This window comes from Dromiciops gliroides, chromosome 1, assembly GCF_019393635.1.
Source record: "Dromiciops gliroides isolate mDroGli1 chromosome 1, mDroGli1.pri, whole genome shotgun sequence".
NCBI classification, from domain to species: Eukaryota; Metazoa; Chordata; class Mammalia; order Microbiotheria; family Microbiotheriidae; genus Dromiciops; species Dromiciops gliroides.
Genome location: NC_057861.1, coordinates 344,814,450 through 344,838,384, shown reverse-complemented (window position 1 = coordinate 344,838,384; position 23,935 = coordinate 344,814,450). Strand labels below are relative to the sequence as shown.

At 36.6% G+C, this 23,935-nt stretch overlaps 1 pseudogene; it reads right to left on the bottom strand.

Annotated features, from left to right (window-relative positions):
* Positions 1 to 226: 226 nt before the first annotated feature.
* On the bottom strand, positions 227 to 633 carry LOC122736185 (annotated as a pseudogene).
* Between the last annotated feature and the right edge of the window lie 23,302 nt (positions 634 to 23,935).

Genomic DNA, 23,935 nt, shown 5'->3' with positions numbered 1-23,935 from the left:
CCTATTAAAGAAGGCAGAAATGACAGGGTTATAGTTCTCTGTAGAAATTGCTAGGTGATCTAGAGCTCAGTTTCTTTATCTGTAAAATTAAGATATTGAACCTTCCATTGATATATATATATATATATATATATATATATATATATATATATATATATATATATATATATATATATAATTTTTTTTGAGCAGTTTGACTTTATTAGCCAAAGGCAGGTCTGGCCCCCTAAGTGCTCTTATGTGGGCTGGTTCGCTTCTTCTTCACCACCATTGGCTTCTGGCTCCGCAGGATGGCACTGGCCCAGCGCAGAGCTACCATGGGGAGATCTTTCCGGTATTTGTTCTTGTGGATAATGTGTGGGATGCTGTTGAGCATGGCCATTTTTGTTGATGGTGGTCCTCACATAGGAAGTGGCAGGCTTCCTCTGACCTTCCCGGAGCTTCAGCACCAACATGATGCCCTTGCTGTAGGCGGCCGGCTGGATGCCCACCATCTTCTGGTGGATCAGCTCGTTGTAGCGGAAGGAGTTTCGGGCCTTGAGGTTTTGGGCTTGTGTTGTACGTCTGCTTGTTGCGCTTGGTGAGCAAGCTGGAGCAGTTCTGGTGGACCATCCACTGCAGATGGGCCAACATGGTGGCCGCGGGGGTGACCTCAGGAGGTGGGGGCTGCTCTCGCAGGGACTCCCGAGATGGAAAGGGCCTAGAGCTTTATATTTTTAATACTTTCATTTTCACTGGGTGAAGGGAGAGGAAAAGTTGTATGATGGAAGCAACATTTGAACTGGCCAGAGAAGTGAGTTTTAGCAGTTGTAGGGGAAAAAGAATAACAAATGGTGTGTGACAGAGACAGTGTTGTAGAAAAGTATGGGAAAAGGAACAGAGGGAAGAAAGCATAAGGCATGTCCAAGTAAATGGACACTAATACAGTCTGGCTGAAGCACAAATTATCTGAAAAAGAATAGTATGAAATGTTATTCTGTACTAACCCTACTCCTTTGAAAATAGTTTTAATCAAGTCAACATACCAAAGCAGGCTTATACTCTATCAAATACATAGTAAGATACAGGAAACTAGTCGTTAACTGCAGAGAGTTAAGTACCAAGAAGTAAAAATTACTAGAGGAAATAATTTTAATTGCAATAAGTGACAACAAGCACAATTTGCATTCTGTCCTAGACCTCATTTTATTTCTAGCATACTGTCAAGGAGACAATATTGATTGGAATATATGGTGGAATAATCTACCATTTCATTCAGTTTTCTCCCTTTAGTGAACTTGTTTTTTCTGTTTAGCATTCTAAACATCGCAATGTAATTTTAGTGGCAAAGTTCTCCCTGGTAAGCCTTGTTGGAATATTTTTGAATTGACTAGCCTAATTTTGGGGGGACTGATCTATGGATGACTAATTTGGGGACTTTTGACTGTTTGGCTGACTTCGTTAATTTAATATGGGCCGTTGATAAAGTTCCACCACACTGCTCCCAAACTGATAGACTAAAGATTAAGAAGCCTCTTAACCAAATAATCAAAGCAGAGTTTATTTATGAGATACTATTTAAAATTAGGAATACAGGGAAATAAAGTGTACAACCTGACTGCTTTCCCGTGGGCTCTTTCCACTGAGTCTCTTGTGTCTCTTTGTCTCTTTCGCACCTGCTGCTCTTTGAACTTCTTGAATACAAAAAGGGCCTTAGCCGCCTCCGGCCTCAGGGCACGTTACACTTTCCCTAGTTTGTATTAAGGCCTGTAACCTTGTCAGACCCGGCTCTCCTTTTCCGAACCGAACTCTCCTCCGTCCTTGTCCGAGCTCCCCTCTAGTCAGCTTCTCTCCTAGTCCTTCCTCGAGTCCGTCTCCTCCATCCGTCCCCTTGACCTCTTCTTGTCCGTCCGAACCCCTGAGTCTTGTCTATCTAGTCCGTCCTCCGCCCATCCTCTAGTCTGTCCTTTATCTAGTCCGTCTCTCCTCCTAGTCAGCTTCCCTTGCTCTAGTCAAACTTCCTTCTTAATCTTGTCTCTCTATCTAGTCCGTTTCCTTTCTCCTTCCTCCTCTAGTCAGCCGTCCTCATCAGCCCGCCCCCCCCCTTTCCTCTAACTCCCAGCTCTATATATACCTTTTCTTCTCTCCACTCAAATCTCGGGGCTTCCTTCGCCCCCACAGACCAAGCTAATCCGCCAGCCAGAGCTGCGGCTGGTGGGGGGGGGGGGGTGCGCTCCAAGTTTCACATGCCTCAGCACAGGCTATCCGGGGTCTGCTCAGGTCAGAGGGAGCTGGGGGCTTCCCCCCCCCCCAGCTGTCTGACCTGGCGTCTTGTATAGCCCATGGGGCTTTTTCACTCAGCGGAAGCTGAGGAGGAGGGGGGAGACCCTGAGGGCCTAAGGCTTTCTAATCTCAGCCTAAAGGTAGGGTCCCCAAATCAAAATAAATTTCCACAGCCTAGATGTCTGTATCCATCCATCCATCCTCTCCCTCTCCCTCTCTCCCTCTGTCCTCTCTCTCTCTCTCTCTCTCTCTCTCTCTCTCTCTCTCTCTCTCTCTCTCTCCTTTGTGTGTGTGTGTGTATATATGTATATGTATATGTATATACATACATATATATACATATATACAGGTCAGCCAAAAGTCACGATGGGGTCTGATGTTTTAATAACTTTTTGACAATTATTTTTCCTTTATTTTCTCCTTTTACAAGATTTGATTTTTCACATGTAATGTAAATTAATTTCCTATATATACTGTATATAATGCTATGGCATTATAAATTAAAAACAAAAAATAAAGGAGTTATTAAATATTCATGACCTTTGACCTACCCTGTATATGTGTTTTTATAAACACAGAAATAAAACATGCATATACACACATTTATTATGTGTCTAGTATGTGCTAGGCACTATCCCACAACTGAGGATATAAAAACAAACATAAAAAATGAAATAGCTACTATCCTAAGGGTGTTTATATTATTCACTTCGTTCCAAGCTGAGAAATTAGTTTAGAAGAAAATTGGGGATGAAAGCTATACTGAGTGATCAAAGAATCATGTTCCATTAATAGTCCCTTTATTTAAGATTTTATCAGTTATTTGCATGTATACACATATACATGTGTAAATGTACACACACTTCCCAATACATATGTATTTCCACTCATGTGGATGTACATGCATGTGCAATACACACACACACACACACACACATATATAGTGTGTATATACACATCATTTGCTTAGAACAATTCTTTATAGTATCATTGTTGAAGGAAGGAAAGTGTCCTAGAAGTCAGTAGACAACACCCAACAGAATCAAAGATTGGATGTTAAATATGAATTGAGTGAATCTCAAGAGAAGAGAAGTTTGAATGATAGAGGTAGAGGGAAACCCAGAAATGGCAATGGGGTCTAAGAAATATTCTAATTCTCCCACCTTGTCTAATGAGCTGGGGGGAATGATGAAAAGATTACATAATTAGATCATTTTATATTTTTAGAGGCTAAGAATTGTCAATATTGTTAAGTTGTTTTTAAGCATGTCTTAATCTTCATGACCCCATTTAGGGTTTCTTGGCAAAGAAACTGGAATGGTTTGCCATTTCCTTCTCCAGCTCATTTTATAGATGAGGAAACCTGAGGCAAATGAGGTTAAATAACTTTCTCAGAGTCACACAGTTAGTAAATGTCTGAGGTCATATTTGATCTCTAGAAGATAAGTCTTCCTGACTCCAAGCCTGGCCACTGTGCCCCCTACCTGCACCTTGCATTTCCTTTATAATATAATATTGTTAAACTTGAATTTTGAATATGAAATGCATTGTCATGTAATAAACATTAAAATTCACTGGGGGATATTGATGTTTGGAATAAACCCTACATATGAACTTAAGGATATTACAAAGGTATTAAAGAACCTAGTAAATATGTTGCCTGGTTATAAAAGTTGATAGTGGAATATGGAAAATACTCTAAGGACCACTCTGTCTACTGACCTCCCTGACTTCCTTTAAATCCCAACTAAAAGCCTACCTTCTACTGAAAGCCTTAATTCTAGTGCCTTCCCTCTCTCAGTTATTTCCTATTTATTCCATATAAGCTTGCTTTGTATATATTTGTTTGCTTGTTTTCTTCCCTATTAGATTTAAGTTCCTTGGGGGCAGGGACTATCTTTTGCCTCCTTTTTAATCCTCAGCCCTTAACACAGTGATGTTTATTAAATCATTTATTAAGGATGTCCTCTATAAAATACCTAGTCAATTTGTTCACTCAAAAATAATGACAAAATCCTTGTAGGACAGTACCTACAATCCTTCATCTGAAGTGAAAGTGTTCTTTAAAAAAAAAAGTCAGTCTTAATGAGTTAAGATAATTATACAGGACAGGAGTTGAGGTGTAGAATTAGATCTACATTAGAAGATTCACTTGTCAGCAAATAAATATTTAAGTGCCTACTAAGTCCTATGCTAAGTCCTGGGGATACAAAGAAATGTAAGAGTCTCTGCTCTCAAGGAGCTCACAATCTATTGGAGGAGACAGCATACAATAAACTATGTATAAATAAGTGATATATGGAATAAATTAGAGCCACACAACAGATGAATGGGATTAGAAATAAGAGCTATCAGGAAAGGCTTTCTATAGAGGTAGGATTTTATATAGGGCTTGAAGGAAGTTAGCAAAGACATTAGGTGAAGATAAAGAGGGAGAACATTGAGGTATGTGGAAAAACTATTGAAAATATTGAGTCAGCAAATGTAACTTCCTGTTCAAGGAACAGTAAGGAGGTTATTGTCACTGGTTAAAGAGTATGTGTCAGTGTATAAGATGGGAAAGTTAGGGGAATGTTAAGTTATGAAGAATTTTGAATGCCAGAGGATTTTATATTTGATCCTGGTGAGTAATACATAGCCATTGGAGCTTATTGAATATGAATATGGGATGGGAGTAGGACGGCACAAAGTACATAGTTAGGCTTTCTCTTTATGAAGATCATTTTGTCAACTGAGCACAGAAGAGGTTGGAGTAGCATGAAACTTGTGACAAAGAGACCTTCCAAAAGTGCAAACATGAGGTAATGAGGGCCTACACCAGGACAGTGGCAATGTCAGAGAAGAGAAAGAGGTCACATGTAAGAGAAGGTGAAATCATCAGGTTTTGGCTACAGATTGCATATGGGGCATGACAATGAAGACTTGAGGTTGAAACTCAGGTAGTGAGCCTCAGTGCCTGGGGTTTGGGGGGGAAAGGTAATGAGTTAAGCTTTGGACATGCTGATTTAAAGATGCCTAAGGGACATCCAATTCAAAGTGTTCAATGGGAAGTTGCAGATCTGAGGCTGGAGGTTAGCAGAGAGGTTAGGACTTTTAAGCAGAAACATCAGCATAGCAATTATTGAAACCACGAGAACTGATATGATAGCCAAATGAAATAGCATTGGTAGAGAAAAGAAAAGAAAAGGACCAAGGGCAAAATCCTATGGAATACCCACAGTTACTGGGTATGACATGAATGAAGATTTGAAAAAGGAGACTGAGGAGTCATCAGACAGGTAGGAGGAAAATCCGGAGAGAGCAGTATCCTGGACACTTATAGAGAAGAGAATTTTTTTTTTTTTTTTTTTTTGCGGGGCAATGGGGGTTAAGTGACTTGCCCAGGGTCACACAGCTAGTAAGTGTTAAGTGTCTGAGGCTGGATTTGAACTCAGGTACTCCTGAATCCAGGGCCAGCGCTTTAACCACTGCGCCATCTAGCTGCCCCCGAGAAGAGAATTTTTTAAAGGTGCTAGACACAGTCAAAAGCTTCAGACAGGTCAACAAAATTGAAGATTGAGAACAGGCCAATAGATTTAGCACTTACAAATTGGTTGTAACTTTGGAGGGAGAAATTTCAGTTTGGAAGTCTGTTTTGGCAAGATGGAGGAGAGAAGCCAGGAAGTTGCCTGAGCTCTCCTGTGTTTCCCTCAAAAAGAACATTAAATCAAGCCTCTAAATAGATTCTGAAATTACAGAACCTACAAAAAGACAGAGACAAAATCTTACAACTTGAGATAATTTAGACGACTTCGGGAAAGGTCAGTCTCACTCGTGCAAAAGGGGACCACAACACAGCTCAGCATACCATGGAGGGGGTCTGGGCAAGTAAGCAGGAGGCTCTTGGCCACAGCAGAGCAACTGAGACCCCTTAATCATGGCTCAGTAAGCTGATGGCTCGGTGGGCCAGTTGTGAGATACACCAGCATCACCTGAGAAAGTAGGCTGCCAGCTGGAGGGCCACCCACAGGACAGGCTCGACTGGGCCAGGTCATGCCAGCACCTGGAGCAAGCACAGGGAGCAAGCCTAGGGTGGTGAGAAATCCACAAACCATAGAGGCCTCAGAGTAGAAAGCCAGTGACACAGCCCCTATCACCCAGCACAAGATGCTTGAAACAATGATCCTTGTACCCAAGGAGCAGACCTAAACTTAAAAAAACAAAACAACAACAACAACAACAAACACAATATGAGTAAGAAACAGAAAAGGGCTCTTAACATTGAGAACTTCTGTGTCAACAGGGAAAAATCAAAACACAAACTCAGATGAGGACAATACTCTCAAATTGCTTACATGTGAAGCCTCAAGAGGGAAGATGAATTGGTCAAAGACCAAAAAACCTTCTTGGAAGAGCTCAAAAAGGATTTTAAAAATCAATTGAGAGAGGTAGAAGAAAAAATGGGGAGAGAAAAGAAAGCTACACAAGAAAGTTTTGAAAAAAGAATCAACTACTTGGAAAAGGAAGTACAAAGAATCAATAGCTTAGAAAAGAAAGCACAAAGATTGACTGAAGAAAATTCCTTAAAAAGTACATTTGGCCAAATGGAAAAAGAGGTACAAAAACTTATGAAGAAAATAAAGCCTTAAAAATTAGAATTGGACAGATGGAAGCCAATGACTCCATGAGACACCAGGAATCAGTCAAACAGAATCAAAAGAAGGAAAAAATAGAAGAAAATGTGAAATACCTCACTGGAAAGACAACTGGCCTGGAAAATAGATCCAGGAGAGGTAATTTGAGAATTATTGGATTACCTGAAAGCCATGATCAGAAAAAGAGTCTAGATCCCTTATTCCATGAAATTATCAAGGAGAACTGCCTTAATATTAAAGAATCAGAGGATAAAATTGGCATTGAAAGAATCCACTGATCACCTCCTGAAAGAGACCCCAAAAGGAAAACTCAAAGGAATACTGTAGCCAAATTCTAGAACTATGAGGTGGAGGAGAAAATCCTACAAGCAGCCAGAATGAAATAATTTAAATATCATGGAGCCACAATCAGAATTGCACAGGACCTGGCAGCATCAACATTAAAAGATCACAAGACTTGGAATATGATATTCCAGAAGACAAAGGAGCTTGGATTGCAACCAAGAATCAACTACCCAGTAAAACTGGGCATTCTCTTTCAAGGGAAATGATGAACACTCAATGAAATAGGTGACTTTCAAGGTTCCCGATGAAAAGACTAGAAATGAATAGAAAATTTGATCTTAACATACAAGACTCAAGAGAAGTATAAAAAGGTAAACAGGGGAAAAAAGTTATTGAATAAAGTTAAACTGTTTACATCCCTAAACAGGAAGATAATACTTAGAGCTCTTGAGAACTGTATCTCTATTTGGGCAGACAGAAAGATTATACATAGAGGGTATAAATATAAATTGTCCTTGATGTGATGATATAAAGAAAATTAAAGGGTAAAAAAAGGAGTTTATGAGGAGAAGAGGAAAAGGGAGATGGATTGGGGTTAATTATATCATATGAAGTGGTGGAAAAAATCCTATTACAATAGAGGGAAATAAGGAAGAGGTGAGCATGGTTTCAACCTTACTCTCATCAAATTTGGTTAAAAGAGGGAATAACATATACACTCATTTGGATAAAGAAATTTACCTTATTCTTTAGGGAAGTAAAAGGGTAAGGGGAAAAGGGAGGACACTGATAGAAGAGAGGGCAGAAGCGGGAGAAAGGCATAAAGAAAAGGGAGGGAGGATGATAAAAGAGAGGTAAGATTGGGGGAGGCAGGGATCAGAAGCAAAATTCTGGTGAGGAGGAAAAGGGTGAAAGAATGAAAAAAAGTACAAAGGGGATAAATAGGATGGAGGGAAAAAGACAATAATAATAACTGAATGTGAATGTGAGGAACTCTGTCATAAAAAAAAAATAGCATAGTGGATTCAAAATCAAAATCCTACAATATGTTGGTTACAAGAAACATTTGAAGCAGAGAGATACACACAGAGTAAAGGTAAAAGGTTGGAGCAAAATATATTATGCTTCAGCTAAAGTAAAAAAAGCAGGGGTAGCAATCCTTATCTTAGAGAAAGCAAAGGCAAAAATAGATCTAATTAAAAGAGAAGGGGGGGGCAGCTAGATGGCACAGTGGTTAAAGCACCAGCCCTGGATTCAGGAGTACCTGAGTTCAAATCCAGCCTCAGACACTTGACACTTAAGAGCTGTGTGACCCTGGGCAAGTCACTTAACCCCCATTGCCTAAAAAAAAAAAAAAAAGAGAGAAGGGGGGCAGCTAGATGGAGCAGTGGTTAAAGCACTGGCCCTGGATTCAGGAGTACCTGAGTTCAAATCTGGCCTCAGACACTTAATACTTACTAGCTGTGTGACCCTGGGCAAGTCGCTTAACCCCAATTGCCTCACTAAAAAAAAAAAAAAAGAAGGAAGGAAATTGCATCTAGCTAAAAGGTAAGATAGATGATGAAGTATTATTAATACTAAACCTGTATGCATCAAGTGGTATACCATCCAGATTCTTAGAGAAGTTAAATGAGTTATAAGAGGAAATGGACAACAAAACTATACTAGCAGGGGATCTGAACCTTTCCCCTCTCAGAACTAGATAAATATGACCACAAAATAAATAAGAAAGAACTTAAATAGGTGAATAAAATGTTAGAAAAGTTAGATATGATAGATGTCTGGAAAAAATTGAATGGGGATAGAAAGGAATATATCTTTTTTCTCAGCAGTACATAGCACATATTCAAAAATTTATCATGTATTAGGGCATCAATGAACATCCTAAGAAAAAAATCTCCAGGGCCGGATGGGTTTACAAGTGAATTCTACCAAACATTTAAAGAACAATTAATTCCAATACTATACAAATTATTAGGAAAAATAGGTGAAGAAGGGGTTCTACCAAATTCTTTTTATGACACAAATTTGGTGTTGATACCAAAACCAGGCAGAACCAAAATAGAGAAAGATAATTATAGACCAATTTCCCTAATGAATATTGATGCAAAATCTTAAATAAGATATTAGCAAGGAGATTACAAGAAATGATCACCAGGATAATACACTATGACCAGGTGGGATTTATACCAGGAATGCAGGACTGGTTCAACATTAGGAAAACTATTAACATAATCAACCACATCAATAAGAAAACTAACCAAAATTATATGATTATCTCAATGGATGCAGAGAAAACTTTTGACAAAATATAGCACTCATTCCTAATAAAAATACTAGATGGCATAGGAATAGGTGGAATTTTTCTTAAAAGAATAAGCAGTATCTACCTAAAAACAACAGCAAGCATTATATGTAATGGGAATAAGTTAGAAGCATTACCAATAAGATCAGGGATGGAACAGGGATGTCCATTATCACCTCTATTATTTAATATTGTACTAGAAATGTTAGCCTTAGCAGTAAGAGGAGAAAAAGGAATTAAAAGAATTAGAATAGGCAAGGAGGAAACAAAACTATCATTCTTTGCAGATGATATGATGGTATACTTAAGGAATCTTAGAGAATCAACTAAAAAACTGCTTGTGAAACAGTTAACAACTTTAGCGAAGTTGCAGGATATAAAACAAATCCATATAAATCCTCAGCTTTTCTATACTTGACCCACAAAGTTCAGCAGCAAGAGATAGAGAAATTCCATTTAAAGTAATAGTAGACAATTTAAAATTCTTGGCAGTCTACTTGCCAAGACAAACCCAGGAACTCTATGAACACAATTACAAAACACTTTTTCACACAAATTAAATCAGATCCAAATAACTGTAAAAATATCAATTACTCATGGATAGGCCAGTCTAATATAATAAAAATCAGAGTTCTGCCAAAGTTAATTTACTTATTCAATGCCATATCAATCAGACTACCTAAAAATTATTTTATAGATCTAGAAAAAATAATAACAAAATTCATCTGGAATAACAAAATCAAGACTATCAAGGGAACTAATAAAAAAAATGCACAGGAAGGTGTGTTAGCTGTACCAAATCTGAAGCTTTACTATAAAGCAGCTGTTATCAAAACTATTTGGAACTAGCTAAGAAATGGAGTGCTGGATCAAAGGAATAGGTTAGGCACAGGAAACAATGACGTTAGTAATGTACTGTTTGATAAACCCAAGACTCCAGCTTCTTGGATAGGAACTCAGTATTTGACAAAAACTGCTGGGAAAACTGGAAGATAGTATGGCAGAAACTAGGCATAGAACAACATCTTACACCTTATCCTAAAATGAGGTCAAAATGGGTGCATTATTTAGACATAAAAGGTGATACCTTAGATAAATTATTAGAGGAAGGAATAATTTTCCTCTCAGATTTATGGAAAGGAGAATAGTTTATGACCAACAAGAGATAGAGATTATTATGAAATACAAAATGGATGATTTTGATTACATTAAATTAAAACGGTTTTGTACAAACAGAAACAATGCATCCAAAATTAGGAGGCAGGCAGAAAGCTGGGAAACATTTTTATAGCCAGTATTTCTGATAAAGGTCTCATTTCTAAAATATATCGGCAAGTCATTCCCCAATTGAAAAGTGGTCAAGGGATATGAACAGGCAGTTTTCAGATGAAGAAATCAAAGCTATCTATTGCCATATACAAAATGCTCTAAATCACTATTGATTTGAGAAATTCAAATTAAAACAACTCTGAGGTACCATCTGACACCTGTCAGATTGGCTAATGTGACAAAAAAGGAAAATAATAAATGTTGGAAAAGCTGTGGATAAATTAGAACCCTAATGCATTGCTGGTGGAGCTGTGAACTGATCCAACCATTCTGGAGAGCAGTTTGGAACTATGCCCAAAGGGTTGACCCAGCCATACCACTATTAGGTCATTTTCCCGAAGAGATCATAAAAAAGGGAAAAGGACCCACATGTACAAAAATATTTATAGCTGCTCTTTTTGTGGTGTCAAAGAATTGGAAATTGAGGGGATGTGCATCAGTTGGGGAATGGCTGAACAAGTTGTGGTATACGAATGTAATGGAATACTATTATGCTGTAATAAACGATGAGAAGGTGGATTTCAGAGAAACCTGTAAGGACTTGCATGAACTGATGATGAGTGACATGAGTACAACCAAGAGAACATTGTGCACAGTATCAACAACATTGTATGTTGATCAACTGTGATAGACTTGACTCTTCTCAGCAATACAGTGGTCTAAGATAGTTCCATAGGACTCATAATGGAAAATGTTCTCCAAATCCAGAAAAAAAAAATGAACTGTGGAATCTAGATGCAGATTGAACCATACTATTTCCACTTTTTTTGTTTTTGTTTTTTTGAGGTTTTTCCCTTGTGCTCTGATTCTTCTTTAACAGCCTGACTAATGCAGAAATATGTTTAATGTGATTATATATATATAACGTATATCAGATTGCTAGATGTCTTGGGGAGGTAGGATAGAGGGAAAGGAGAAAAAAATTGGAACTAGAACTCTAATAAAAACAAATGTTGGGGGGCAGCTAGGTGGCACAGTGGATAAAGTACCGGCCCTGGATTCAGGAGGACCTGAGTTCAAATCTGGCCTCAGACACTTGATACTTACTAGCTGTGTGACCCTGGGCAAGTCACTTAACCCCCATTGCCCTGCAAAAAAAAAAAACAAAACAAACGAAACAAACAAACAAATGTTGAAAACTATCTCTACATGTAACTAGAGTTTGGGGAACTTCTATCAGACACCATGCCCCCTCTGTTTCCTTCAAGTCTATGCATTTTTCTCTGGATGTACTTTTTTCATGCTATTTCATATGCCCTGTGTCCTCCTCTTTTTCTCTTTGAATCCTTACTTAACACAGAAAAAACAATCTAAATACCACTTGTTCTTTGAAGCTTTCTCTTAGTTATGGCTTACCTCTTACATCTCCCCCAAAGACTTCACACAACACATAGCTTTTCTCCTTTTCATCTCTTTACATGTGTTGTCATTATCTATGTGTTTCATCCTCTGATTATTCTTTAATTTCCCAGAGGTCAAGCAAGGACTGTACCTAGTCCAAATGTTTTATTTACCACTCAATCCCTCACACGGTAGTCTAAGTACTATGATCATTTGTGACTTTTTCGATTGGTTAAATTAATACTTTTATAATCATTTATCACTTTTAGGTATTTTCTTTACCCATCTTATAATTTATTTGTCTGGAAATTTGTAACATAAGGTCCTTAGCCTCAAATAGGACCAGAACTTATTTGTCTAGACACATGATCTCATAAACTTGGAAGCATATTGGCCCCCTTTTCTCCTTCATTCTACACATCCATTTGGTTGTCAGGTCCTCTGGGTTTCCTGTTATGTCCATATTTTTGTTTTTCTAGTCCCATAACATTGACCTAAATTCAGAGTATTACAGACCTTCATTTGATATTCTAGAGTTCTCATTTCATAGATGAGGAAACTGAAGTACAAGAAGTTTCACCCAAATTCTCTCAATTCCAATCTAGTGCTCTTTCCACTATTCCCCATTGCCTTATTGGAGACATTCATATCTTTTTCGTTTGGCTCTAGATTCTTGCAGCAGCATATAAGTATTGACTATGCACTGCTATGTATCCTGTCTCTAACCCATGCTTTATAGAACTCCCCTAATCAATTTTCTAATGCAGTACCTACTATAATTTTCTGCAAGCAAAGCTATAAAAATCACAGAATTTTGGATTTAGACCCATAACCAAGTACACCTAAAACTTAATGTAGAACAACACCTCCACTTACTTGTGATACTATAAGAGCTGGCAGAGGTAATGGTAACTGTATGCTTGCTCATGAGTGAAAGGGAATAGGTTTTACATAAAACCACCTTTATATGAGAGTTCCAGATCACTTGTTATGTATCTTAAGGGCCCCTTCCTGAGACAATTTATCAGGGACATAAATTCAAAGTCAGCTCTAAATATGGGTAAATGAACTAAAGAAAACTTTAGAAAAGTTCTTAAAAACACTAGTGAACTAAAGGATCTGAAGTTAAAATTTACTGTCATTTTAGGCATATGTAACATGTTAAATAATTTTTAATACTCCTATCTTAGGAGCCCTTTATTGTCTATGAATTATCCAGGCCTCTTGTTTCTTTTCCTCCCTATTGATGTGTTTTGGGGTCATTTCATTGCTCATTAGCAATTAGGATGATGAAGAAGAAGAAAAATAGGACTCTAACCGGCAATTTACTTCATGTTATTGCTCTAATAAAGGCTAGTGTGGGAGTAGATTGAAAGTAATTAAAATGAAGTTTGTGCTTTATATTTATATATGCCATTCCTCATTAGTGCTGACTCTAGTCTTTCCTTTATTTGCTGAAATTTGTATTATTAAGCATTTGCATTTGCAGCACGGGACCATAATATAGGGCAGAATATTGGTGCACATTTCATGTCTCTATTATCAGCATCATAAACATTGAAAGCATTCCATTTTCATGGTTACATCTTCCTTTTAGATGTTTCTAATCTACAGTTTATTGGAGTACTTTCAAGTACATTCCTATCAATGCAGGCCAAAATTACATGAGGCTTTTTTGTTTGTTTTTCTTTTTACCTCATCACTCTGCTGAGTGCTACTGAAATTGCATTTTTTGAACTCCCATATCTCTTTTGGGGGGGGGGGGTGGCAGGGCAATGAGGGTTAAGTGATTTGCCCAGGGTCACACAGCTAGTAAATGTCGTGTCAGAGGCCAAATTTGAACTCAGGTCCTCCTGAATCCAGAGCAGGTACTTTATCCACTGTGCCACCTAGCTGCCCCTGTCCCATATCTCTTTTAGATAATTGTCTAGCCTTGTCCCTGATATACTTCCTTATGAAAATGTTTTTAACCCAAGTGTAAGATTTTAACATTTATTTATTTAGGTTAATATTCTTTCATTCACCCCCAAAATCTCTGATATAATTTTTTATTCTGATTTTGCCATTCAATGTTTAGCTGTCATTCTGTAAACTCAGTAAGCATGCCATTATTCATGTTATCAAAAATAAATAAATAAAAACATAGTATTAAACAGAACTTTGGGGCACTCCACTAGAGAACTAAATTTATATTGAACTACTACTGACCTCTCATTGAGTGTTATTATTCAGTCATTTAATTATATTATCAGCAATTTGAAATATAGGTAAAATATATCTAAATTTTCCTGATCTGATTGTTTAATAACCAATATATAAAAAAATAAATACTTTTAGCCTTGGATAATGTTTTCTTGATGAAGTTATGATGGTGTTTGATAATCACTGCTTCCTTTCCTTAATAAACACTAATCATCTTTTTAATGATTGCTTTTATAATTTTCCAGAAATGAAAGCCAATCTTCTAGTCTATAGTTTACAAATTCCCCTTCGGTAAGTCAATAAACATTCATTAAGCACCTACTATGTCAGACACTAGAGACACAAAGAAATGTAAAAAAAATCCATGTTTTTAAAGAACTCACGGTCTAATGAGGTAGACAGCACGTCAGTAACTCTGTAGAAATAAGCTATATTCAGGATAAATTTGGACTAAACTACAGAGGGAGCACAGTATAATTAAATGGAATCAGGAAAGGTTTCCTATAAAAAGTGAGAATTCAGGTGGGACTTAAAGGAAGCCAAGAGGCAGAGGTGAGGAGGGAGAACATTTCAGGCAAAGGGATGAGTAAGTCAATCAACAAATATTTACTAAGTAGCTACTATATGCCAGGCACCATGCTAAGTATTGGTGTACAAAAGGAGGCAAAAGACAGCCCATGCCTTCAAGAAGCTCACAATCTCTTGGGGCTAACAAGAAGCAAAGAAATATGTAAAGAGGTTTTCCCAGACTACAATAATATCCCTCTAATGACCATTTCCCTCATAAAATTTTATGCCATATAATTCTTTGTTTGAACTCTGAGATTTTTTTCTTCCACAATCACTTCTATGCCTGATTTTCCCTCCTCCTTTAAGGTCACAATATCTAAGATTCCAATCAATCTGGAGTCATGAATCAAGCTACAGGACTAGATGAAATCATCAAGTGATAGAATGGAGTGAGAGGGCTTGAGACAGAACTCTGTGGGATGCCTACTCTTTGGAGAAGACAAATCAAAAAAGTGTGGAAAATGAAGAGAATGGTTAAGACTATGGAGGCAGCAAGGAAAGACTTTTGAGAAGCTGAATAGGATAAGAAAAAAAAAGATGATAAGTGTAATGGGTATTTGACTCTAGGGAAAGTATTTTTAGGATGGGGCAGATACCAGCATAATTTTAGGTACAGGGAAAATTAATGGTAATGGAGAAAATGGGAGGGATTCATGGGAGAAGCTTCTGAGAAGATCAGAGGACCATAGATGTAGAATTCAAAGGGAGCTTACAAAAAACATCTAGTCAAACTCCCATATTTCAGTTAAGTAAACAGAGAGATATAGAATTTCAGAGGTAGTAAATGACAGATCAAGGACTAAGACTCAGATCCTTTGACTCTCAGTCTACTATTCCACACTTTCCATGTTGCCTAAAGGACATCACAGGGGATAGCATCAAGGACATATGTAAAAGGGGAGGGCGGCATTATCCTCTGGCACTAGCAAAAGATAATTGAGGAAGACAGAGCTAAATTTTTAAGTATGGTAAAAAGGAGTTGGTTGGGCTCATGGGAAATTGACATGGGTCCCTTAAGGTCACAGAACTAACTCTTCACTTGTGAACTAAAAGCAGCAAGTGATTATCCATTAACATGGGTAATTATGGAAATGAACATCAGTTAACATTGATAACAGTGAGCTTAGGAGATCAGAAAATGGATCATAAATCCAGGGGTAGAAATTACCTCAGGGGCTATCTAGTTCAACCCTTTCATTTTACAGTTGAGGAAACAACTCTAAGGAGGTTAAGTGACTTGATCTAGGTCACACGGGTTTTAAGTGACACAGCCAAGATTTGAACACAGGTCCTCTGATTCCACAGATAGTGATCTTGTGACTACACAATGAAGCCTCCTATAAATAGAGAATTGAAATAACACTGAAAATGTGGCATACATAAATATATTTTTTTTCTGTGACTTTGAAATTCCATTAGCAAGAGTTTACCAGGTGAAATGAACTTCAAGATAAATATAAGAAGTGGGCCACAACTTGTAACAGAAGAGGAAGATGTGGACTTAGATGACTGAAAGAAAAGGAGAAAATGTATTAAGCACTTACTGTGTGCCACACAATGTGCTAAATGATAGGAATACAAATATAAAAAGCAGGATAGTACCTGCCCTCCAAGAATTTGCATTTTAAAATAGTAATAGATACTGTGGTGGTACAGAGGTGGTCAGAGAAGTGGCAATGGTAGAAAGACCAAAATCAGTACTTTTAATGCAAAAAAAAATGATAGAATTGTCTTAGATTGAACAAGGTCTACCTGATCTTTTATTGTACATATCTATAGCTGGCATTGTTTTTTGACTTCCTACAGCAATGCAACAGTAAGAAAGTTAAATGGATGGTAACTAAATGGGGATAAATATCAATTAAAGGTGGTGGTTGCTATTCTTGTTGTCTTTTAAATATTGGGAAGCCCTGAACATGTTATACATGGGAAAGGAACCAGCAAAGAGGAAGATTGAGGATGCATGAGAGAGGGCCAGTGGTTTCTGGAGCAAGGACCTGAAGGAGGAGGGAGAGACAGGGCTTTAGAGCATAGGTAAAACAGTAGAAGAGACATATGAGTATGAATATTTATATACATTCATATATATATATAACAAAATTATCCTAATATAACTATAATCTATGATATATAATATATACACTAAATAATGTATGCTATATATAACTCAATTCTGTGATATATTAGCATATATCATATACTATATTATTTAATATATACTATGTTTTATACAATTATAATTGATTATAGTTATAGGTATATATCATTATATTATGAAGATAGACATTTATTTATATAAATTTCTGTTAATAGAGGGATAGAGATAAGAAATAATGTTGATGTTGAAAGCTTTTGAGGACTGGAGGAGCAGAGCTGAGATCAGGCCAACTGTTCTCTGTCTGCTCAGTGAACAGGACACTAAATCCTCTATGTGGAGGCATTCTAGAGTCCTGGGTGCCTGGCAAGAAATGCAAAAAGTTTTGAAGTCCCTGAAGGGAATAAGATAAGTAGGTAAGAAAAGGAGTTTCCTCTTAAGAGTTTCAGAATTTTTCAACTAATATTAAACTACTTATTTCACTTTGTTATCTGTTAATGTTTGTCAAACACTTTTGAACTTCCACTGTTAGTATTGTAATTGGTAAAATTAGGCTTACTTGTCATCTCTTCAGAAGCAAAGTCAACATTTTAAGGAGGTTCACATAACTTCCTATCTTTGTATGTACTGCTTTCCTTTTTTAACACTTAATATTGTTTCTTGGGATTACACTACATATTTTATTTCAAGGTTGACATGATGTTTTGGGCTTTAAACCTGAGAATTTTAGATGTTTCAGATAGCTGTTCAGGTCTCTTGCCTATTGCATCTAAGAACTTTTTTTCAGGCTTGTTTTTGAGACTGTTCAGTTTGGTTTAGAATCACATGAGATTCTGCTGACTCTTTTCCTATCTAAAGAGCATTTATAAATACTACATATTAATTCTAAATTTATAAAAATGTTGAAAAATCTCTAAGAGGGTTGCTTAAAAAAATTAGTTTGGCTATCCTTGTTTTAAATTCCTAAGGATTAAAGTTGTTTTACATGCAATACATCTTCAGACTATTCCCCTTTTCCTCAAGATGCCATTAGTTTTCAAAAACCAAATTTGAAAAATATATAGGCCACATCATCTCCTAATTTTCAATGAACACTGACATCCACATGTAATCTTCTAGAGGTGTCAGTGGATAAAAGGAAAATATATCTTTTGTTGATTTAACTCACTAGGCTTGGGACTCCACCAGTAAAGGGATAGCTTTTCTTAGAAATAAAGGGCACATCCCCTCAGGGAAGACTAGTTCTATACTGCTTTGTTAATAGCCAGCTTTCAAAAGTATTGTTCAATCAATTAATAAATAATCAGTCAGGCCTAGGGGAAAGCTCGGTGGCAGTGGATGAAGCACTGGCCCTGGATTCAGGAGGACCTGAGTTCAAATTTGTTCTCAGACACTTGACACTTACTAGCTGTGTAACTCTGGGCAAGTCACTTAACCCTCATTGCCCTGCCAAAAAGAAAGAAAGAAAGAAAGAAAGAAAGAAAGAAAGAAAGAAAGAAAGAAAGAAAGAAAGAAAGAAAGAAAGAAAGAAAGAAAGAAAGAAAGAAAGAAAGAAAGAAAGAAAGAAAGAAAGAAAAAGAAAAAGAAATACTGTGGTTGGCGCTAGAAGAGAGAAATCAGTTGGATAATATTGTTACCCCAAAAGAACCTATAGTCCTATAAATAAAGAAGATTAGGACTATATATAAAAGTAGAATGTGGTGACTTTAAGAAAGGTACAAACAAAAATCTCTGACAATTCCGAGGAAGGACAGACTACTCTTAGCTAGGGGATCCATTCAACAAAATTTAATAAATATTTATTCAATATCTAATATCTGCAGAGCCCTGGTCTCAATGATATTCAGAGTTTTATAAGATATGGTTCCTTGTTCTTAAACTATCTATAATAGAAGGAAAATACAACACATATCCAAGTAACAGTGGTTTACAAGTCAGAGAAATTGGGGCAGCTAGGTGGTGCAGTGGATAAAGCACCAGCCCTGGATTCAGGAGTACCTGAGTTCAAATCCGGCCTCAGACACTTGACACTTACTAGCTGTGTGACCCTGGGCAAGTCACTTAACCCCCATTGCCTAAAAATAAATAAATAAATAAAAGAAAATAAACAAGTCAGAGAATTTTCCATAGAGAAGACATAGTCTAGGCCTGCCTTTGAAAAACAGGTAAAATTAGCATAGATATGTTTGGGACAAACTGCCTCAGTTTACCCAAATAACTCGAGGAGACCACCAAGTCAAGCAGAGACAGATTTATTACATCCTCATGAGGATGGGCAAAACCCAATTACACATTGAAGTCTTGCAAAGATATGCCCAATCCTCTAGGTTTTTATAGTAATATTGAAAAGGACTGTCCCCACGTACATCTAGGGTGGATGAGCTCACAATCTAACATCCAATCCTGTCTCACCCAAGATGAGTACCCAGCTCGTGATCCATGTATGGAGACATGGCCAAGAACAAAGGGGAGAAGGGGAAGGGGTACAAATCTGAGGAATGTCAAAGAAAGAGGGAGGCAGAAATCACTCCCTTATCTGCCATAACAGAGACTGGGATTCTGACATGTGAGAGGGGAGTTTTTTTATTACAGGCCATAAACTAAGGTGTAGCTGGCATGTCGAACCAAGCAGAAGTAAAGTAAATAGTGCTAATTGGTAGGACTGTGACAAGTAATAAAACTTACTGGGGGACTGGATATCTCCCAGACCCCATCCCCAAAGTTTACAGAACTGTCCCAAGTCCATTATCTCAACAATAAAACTTAAAGGAGACATTGAGAATTTGACAATTAACTTTTAGGCAAAGCGAGAGGCTAGCTATTCTGGGATGGGGCTAGGTATCTTTCATACTCCATCCTCAGAGTTTAATCTGATTCAAATCCATAATTGTCCCACACAGATAGAAATTAGGATTGGGAGAAAGCTGAGCAGGCATAGAGAATGAAGTGGACAAAGGCTAAGAGGCAGCAAAGTATTCAATGTCATCAATGTCAGGCCTCTGCCTGAACACTTTGACCAAATAGTCTTTACCTTTCAAGGCAACCCATTTGGGTAAGGCTCAAATTGGACAGTACTTTATTTACACTGAAGCAAAATCTTCCTTTCTCTATATTACATTCATTAGTCCTACTTCTGTACTTTGGAGCCAAGGACACCCCTTTAAGACGTTGGCAATAGTTATTGTTTCCCCTAGAGAACAACCTATAAAGTAACAAATTACCTGTAGCAACATACATGCAAATACATCAGTGAGTCACTGAATAAGCTTTTGTTAAGTACCTACTATGGTTCCACGCGTTGTGCTAAGTATTAGAGGTATAAAGAAAGACAAAAACCAAGTTACTCTTGCTCTGAAATGGTTATCATCTTTAAGTTAGAGGGAACACATAAGTTCAGAGCCAGTACCAGATTCAAAACCATTCATGTTGTGTTATTGAATGACAATATGTATTGGTGAATTAAATCTGTGTCATTCTTCTGATGACTGATCTCATAGAATGAGATACTGAGTAAAATTCTGTGGTCTTAAAATATTTTCCTCTTATGCTTTGCTATCAGTATTCTAATAATGACTGGTATACTTCTTTCCTGTTAAAAGCAGTTGAAGTGAGAAAAAATATATTAAAGATTTGACTTCAACCCAATCCCCTCTATTAATTCTTCATATTCCTTCTTAAATATTTTGTCTACATTTCATAAGAATAAAACCTGTGATTCTGTGAATATTCACATGTTATGAATTGCATAGGTCATTCTGCTCACAGGGATGCCACATAAGGTCTTGCATAAGGGCTGGCATTTTCATGTAAATGGCAAGTTTTATATCAATGTCAGATTAGCCAAGAGGTTGTTGAAACAATGAACCCTCCTGACTGGTTTACAAGACAGGATTTTGTGGAAAAGACGACATGTCTAAGTCATCTATAGCTCTGAGTCTTTTGATGTATTATCTGATCTTTCCCCTGATAGCTAGTGAATAAGATTTTGTCATTAGTAGCTGAAGAATGAAATGTTTGCTGATTTTATTCCACTATCATTAGTGTTATTGATTATGTATATAGTGTACTGTGTATATATCTATATATACACACATATTTATGTATATATACATATATTTATACGTATATGCACATATGTTAAAATATTACTTTCCAAGTATTATGATTTATTAATGAAAATCTGACAATAGGTCTTACATAAAAATAATAATTGCTTTCGTTTATATAACAGAGGTTTTCAAAGTATTTTACACATATTATCACACTGAAGATTTACTACAACTCTGTGAACTTGGTAATATATATTTATAATAATATTTTTTACAGATGAGGAATATTAAACTAAGGAACTTTAAGTGACTTGCCCATGGTCCCACAACTAAGTGTCAGAAACACAGCTTCAACCCAGCTTTCTCTTAATTCCGCATCAAAAACTTTTTTTTCCATTATCCTATGCCATTTCTATGTGAATGTCAAATGCTTTTGACCTTCTGCAAGTGATTGATTAAATATCTTCCAGATCCTACAGGGGACCAGGCCACATGCTTCATATGCCTAAACTTTGTATCACACCTTACACTTAATACAGTATTGTATACACAATAGGTGATAAACAAGTGTTTGCTTAATTCAATTGAATATGAGAGATAACTTGGTATGGGGTTAAAGAGTTAGAAGACCTGGGTTTAAGTCTTAGCTTTGATGCTTATTTCCTATGACCTTGGACTAATCTTATAACCTTCATGAATCTCATTTTCCTGAAAATTTTATGGAAATACCTAAACTCTATGGCCTCCAAGGTTCCTTCCAGACCCAGGTCTATGATTTTATGAAATTACCAAAACATTAGTGGAGATATAATTATTTCATCATATCACTGTGTAAAACTGCCTTAATAATAATAATTAATCACTTTACTCAAAACCAAGAACAAATTCCATGAAAAATCTCCTAAAGTTGCTTTAGATAATATTCCTTTAGATGATTCCAAAATTACTTTAGACAATGACTTTCTACAATTTAATTGTATTTTAACTAAAAAAGCAAAAGATAAGACTGTACTTGGTGATTTCTTCACTGGTATCAGTGGGGTTAAAATGAACACAAGTGTTAGTAGTAAAGTGAATTTGAACAGTAAAAATATTGGAAATGGTTGAAAGGCTGCTGTTGACTGATAATATGGAGTTGACAGTGAGTGTGAGATTGATGAGAAATGTATTTTTAAACCTGAAGTGCTAAGCATTTAAATAAGATTCAAAATTTAAAGGAAATCTAGATATATAACTCAAATAAACACAGACAGAAGATTTAGTTGAAATTTACATGAAAATGCAAGCATTGAGTTTGTAATCAGAATTATTGAGAAAAATATTTTAGCTATACTATCTTTGCTCAAGTGATTATTCCAGCAAATATTCTGAGTCAGTCTTTGAAAGCCATCCTGAATAAATTGTGTTCAGATACGTATTTGCCCTGAATACAAAAGTTGCTCTCATAAATCAACACAAACTGAATACTACAAATTCACAAAAAGCAAAGGAATAAAACCTATTAATACGAAACTCCATCCCCAATCCATTCTGTTGTTCATGATATTTGAAGCACCTTTCTGTAATGTGAAAAATGAAAAGCCTGAATTTGTTTGAATAGTCTACAAGACTCAAAGTGTTCAAATTTAGGCACCTTATCAAAAATGCCGAAGTTTGTCAAAGTACTCTAGAAGTGCAGTATATTTGGGGGGAGTCTTGTAGACAAGAGTGTCATTACCTTTTAATATTTTTGTGTGTGCATATCTATAAAACTTAGAAAATTACCTTTGCTTCTGAATAGATGAGAATATGAATAATTATAACCATGTATACTTGTAGGTGCATGTATGTATGGGAAGAGAAAGAAAAAAAGGTAATTGCAAAACTACAAGATTAGCATTTACAAGCTTCTAAATTAATTTAGTCATCACATAGTAAGCAAATATATTTCCTTCCTTCTTTCCTTCTTTTCTTCCTTTAGCAATTAATGAATGCACAAATTTATTAAGTTGCTGTATATTAGAAAGCATGCTAACCTCTGGTCATAAAATTTTTTTTAAATGAAATAATGCTTACTTATTAAGTGCTAACTACATACCATTCACTGTAATAATAAATAAGATCAAGCCAATTCAGTTTCAGAAAAATATTATTTTATATTCCAGACCATGAATCTAGGAATACTCCCTATAGTTGTGTATCATATGGTAGAAATACAAAGTCAGGTTTTTTAGAAAAGGCAACCCCAAAGCATGAGCCCATCACCTCTTCAATAAAAATGCTCTGAAACTAGGAATCTAACCTGAAATAGTTGAACATATGAGACTTGCAAATGGAGTGGGAAAGGAAAGGCAAAAGCATTACCCTGACAACAGCAGAGTGGATTCCTGAGTCAAGGAAGAAGGAGGCAGCTATGAAGCTATACTGCTACCATTCCCCCACTGGTTATGAAGTTGTAGGAACCGGGCAATAATTTACAATGGCAATACTGTTTTATTTGTGGAAATACCATATCACGAGATCTAAAAATCTATTTTCTTATCTGTGCACACCAACAACTTTCACATGGCTTTCTTTACAGATTAACTGCAAACAATTTCATAGTAAGACATTTACCTAAATTGTTTTAAGACTACTTCACTAATTCCAAATCTATTTGTTATGGGGGAAAATGGGGTATGGGGTTGGGGTTCGGGTTCTTAGGAATTCCTCTTTAAAGAATTACAACCTCTTGCACACAAAAACAGTTAGAATAAGATGATAGTTTATTTAGGGGCAAGGGAAGGGAAGAGGGGGGAGGGAAACCATGAAAGAAATTCTTGGACTTCTCATGGGGAGATAGGTATGGAACAAAGCATGTGCCTCTGAGGTACTAATCTCCTCG